Raw genomic sequence first — 4,437 nt, 5'->3', positions numbered from 1 at the left:
CATAGTGTTTGGCTTCTCATGTCTCAGTACATTTTGGGGGGCTGCCTTTTCATTCAAAGTCTGATTACTCAAGGAAGTTTTAAGGCTTCTAATGAGGGAAAGCTAGCAAGGAGAAATTATGGTTTTCTCTGCTCATCTGGAATGTTTTGGGCTCCATGATATTTCTATGACACTCACTTGCTGTAAGAGAAAACATTTTTCTAATGGTAGGATTAAAAAATCCCATTTGGTACATAGGTAGATATTTTGGTTATAGTTTAGTGGGATCTAAAAAATAGACTATTTTCTAAACTCTTTTATTTATTGGACCACATTAGCTTGTAAACTCAGTAGGATGGTATTAGCTTTTATTCTTCATATCTACTGACATGCAGAATTATAGTGGACTATTAATTTTTTCCTTTTTTTCTGGCTGTCTTTCTGTTTTTCTTTTTGGTTGAATTTTATAAGTTAAGTAAATTGAATTTAAAAGTAAAAATGTGAATTGTCATGGAAATTTTTGGAAGACACATTCATTTAAAAGGCTTACCTGACCCCCCAACATAGGGCTAATAGTTGCACAGCCTCTGCAGCGGGGACAAAAACAACTGGACATACAGAATATCATCAGCAAATCTGTCAGTCTGTTGCCTAAGTGTCTTTCTCTTCTGTTGAGAAGTTCTTTTTAGCAAGACTTCATGTACTCTTTGAAACCTTCTTACGAGGTTTGGAAAGATGTTTGTTTTCTGAGACACTCACTGTTTAGCCTAGTCTGGATTCAAAAGAATCCTCTTGCCTCAGTCTTCTGAGAGCTGGGATTGAAGAAGTACCAGTAGGCTCAGCTGTTGAAAGATGATTATTTGATTGTTGCTAGCTCAAACAATTAAGTATTTTACTAAATAGTAGAAATGAGAAATTTACAGTGATCAATTTTTCTTATAGTGATGGGGGCAATGTTGGCTTTTCTCATCCATTTATTTATTTCAGAAACAATCTAACTCAGCTATTCTTTTACCTGCTTTCAGGGAATCATTGAAATGCTTTTAGTTTTTATAAGAAAAACAAAACACAAGTTGACTCCATGTACTCCCCCTCCCCACCTGCTCTTTGCCTGAGGGAATTTTCATTGGTCTGGAGGTGGTTTGAGTGTCAACTCTCAGTTTCATTGCCCTGTTGGTGCTGATGAGTTATAGACACGGAACAGCATGCCCCTGCCTCCCTAGCTTTCTCTCATGCTATTAACTCACATGACCAAGGTATGCTTATCGGAACTCAGAACATGGTGTAACATGGCTATTGAAACTACATATTTTATCCTTTTTTATTAGTGCATTTTCTGCATTAGGATCTAATTAAGAATATTCTCCTGTACTTTCCCATCATGTCTTTAACTGCATACCGGCTTTTCCTATGATTTATGACCTTGACACTTGAGAAGTGCTGTGTTTCAAGGCCTGGCACATCATAGAGTCTATCAATTAAGTTTGCTTAATGCTTTCTCACGATTAGATGAGTTGTATACTTTGCGTAAAAGATGATTTTTTTATTGTTTCATGTCAGTGAATCTTAATGGTTTTGCTTTGTTTTCTTTTATAGGATAGTGGAAGACTGTTATCTTGTACTGTTAACATTTTGACACCTTCGCAAATTATGGCCTAGCTAGTGTTCATACTGACTCATAATGGGGAGCCAAGACTCAGAAGCACATGGCTTCTCAGCCTCAATAGAATATATGATTCATATCTAAAAACCATGTTTCAGCTTTGTGTTTGTGGTCTTCCATCCTCAATCCTTAGCCCACTTGATGGATTGTAGTCTTGAGCTTGTGTGTGTCTACTTAGTGAATAGCACAGGGACTGGAGTCTGGTACAAAAACATGAGTCTCCAGTGGAATGGCGTATAGTAGGGAATATAAGAAACAGTGAGAGGTATCTCACTTTCACACTGACTTGTGCAGCCATCTATTCCTTGGTAATTATAACTTAGTGGATGCCCACCATTCATCCCACAGGACAGGAAGACATGATGAGGGGTGATGGAGACAGTGCTGTTTTGAGAAGGGCATAGAAGTTTCTTCATCCAGGGGCTCCAGATAAAGTGGGTGACAGATTTTCACAATACTTTTTAAGTGTCTTTATGCATCAGGCCTTCATACCTTTGTTGAGCTTTTCCTACATTGTATTATTTTCCAAGGATGCAGAGAGACTTGGCAAGAAGAAAGAGCTCTATTCGAGCCGGATCAGCACCATGGTTTCAAGCCACAGACGGCCTCAGGGTAAAACCCAAGTCTCAAACACGATGTTATCTGTTTCTGTGGGCTGACAGCCTCCTCGTCTGCACCTCTTGGTCTTGTTTGCTTTCCTCATCTTCACATGTGGCATGGAACAATTTTGTAACCATGACAATTGCCATTACAGTGCCTTATATATAGGCTTTTGGTACTAAGGTTCACAATGAGGGAAACTATATCTGAATCGTGAGAACGATTATAAAATTTATCTCTTCATCTTCAACAGATGCTGTGCTCTGCTTCTAGGCTGGGAGGGGAAGGCAGTAGAGAACTGGAGATGTGCTGTCCAGCATGACAGCCACCATTGCCATGTGCTGTTCCTCAGTCCTTGAAATCTGGCTAGTGCTACATGTTTAAAGGATTATATTTTGGATATATTTTCGAAATAAAATTTTAGCAGTTTTAAAAGGGACTAGAGATTTCAAAATCACGGGTATGGCTTGTGTTCTATGTCTGTTGAACAGTGCTTGGTCAGAGCCTGGGGAGAATACAGAGCACAGGAAAGTGACCTGTGTTCTTATTCTGAGTTCTAATAATAATTGGAATTGGGAGAGAGAGCTTCAACAGTCATAATTTTCATTAAAAATACTCTGATTTAGGAGAATTGGCTGCTTTTATATTATTGCTTGGACTGGAGAGGAATCTGGCATTTGGTATTTTCATAATTGAGAACATAACTTGCTGACTTAAAAAAAAATCACAACATTTTGTGCTTGGCCACAGGGAACAGATTTTGGCTTTTTGAAAGTAGGGACTGAGACTTTTCTCTTGCTAGGATCCTCGACACTGCCCAGAAGCCCACACACATGCTTTCAAGGTAACCAGCTGCCTTGTTGATAAACTAAAATACCTTGCAAAGGAGAATATTTTGTGAAGCTACCTCATATGTACTGTGAAAGAGAAATGCTTACCATTAGAGAAGGTAACTCATTTTTTAAAAGACAGCTACCAAAAATAAAGAACATAGATGCAAGTGATTCTTTACTTCTTGATTTAATTACTATTCTCATCAGGTGTCCCTGTCAGCTCAGCTCCTGATAAAGAATCTTTCAAAATACACAGCCTTACACCACCCGCTCTGGGTGAAGGAGGCAGAAAAGGATGCTGCCTGCACATGTAAGCTCTCACCTTTGCTCAGATGTTCTATCTAAAGCCCCCAGTCTAGATTATTCTCTGTTCTCCTGTTCTTTGATCCTTTCTTATGCTTGTCTGTTGGAGGATATGGGGTAATAGTGAAGAGTGAGCTTAATCTTAGACTAAATCAACAGTTCCTCGTGTTATTCTTATTATACTTTATAATGAGCCAAATGTTCTTGATCCTCAATCTTTCATTATGTACCTTTACTTGACTCTTATTTAGTGCGTAGTGTAATACTTGGTGAGGGACCAAGTTTTCTGCAATATTATTTTCGTCACTGAATTCAGGAACTGTCGTGATTCCAGGACAGCTAAGGCTACTCAGAGACGAGGTGCAGTGTGGTCTCACTCAGAGACGAGGTGCAGTGTGGTCTCACTCAGAGGCCATCCTTCCGAAATCTACCTTAGCCCCATTGCCTCACTTTCAGGAGTATTTGAAGCCGTCATTGTCCTGCAGAACAGAGTGGAAGGTGCTGATATTCCTGTGAGCTGCAACACTCAAGACCTTCATTTGTTTCTAGGATCTGTTTGCTACATGCACTGTCCCTGCAGGCAAACTGCTCTTTGCCACTCAGCATTCATTTCTTCCTCTGTCTGAGTTGACCAGTATCTATTTCCTTGCAAAATCATTGCCATTCCTTAATGTATATAAGATATCTGTTTCATGCCAATACATGGAATCTATAAACACTAAATTAATAGACTTTTTTCCACATATGTCTGATTTTGCTGGTTACAGGCCAATAACCCTCTTCTGTCCTCACTTTGGAGGAGGGAGGGAAGGGCATTGGAGTGGTTGTGTGGTAAAATCCACTTTAATTCTAGCTGTGAGGAAAGAACAGTGAAAATGTGGTAAGCAATTGCTTCTAAAAAGCTTGCACTAAAAGCACTTGATGGATCTGTGCTGGCTTCCCGGTAGACTCATCTCAGTTCTGCCCGCATAGCACAATTAATAGTTATTACTTGAGAAGGAACAAATAAAAGAGAGAGAGAGAGAGAGAGAGAGAGAGAGAGAGAGAGAGAGAGAGAGA

This window comes from Grammomys surdaster, unplaced genomic scaffold (assembly GCF_004785775.1).
Source record: "Grammomys surdaster isolate TR1022 unplaced genomic scaffold, NIH_TR_1.0 1166, whole genome shotgun sequence".
In the NCBI taxonomy this organism is placed as follows: domain Eukaryota; kingdom Metazoa; phylum Chordata; class Mammalia; order Rodentia; family Muridae; genus Grammomys; species Grammomys surdaster.
The sequence above is the reverse complement of the archived record's forward strand: the minus strand, read 5'-3'. Positions refer to the sequence as shown.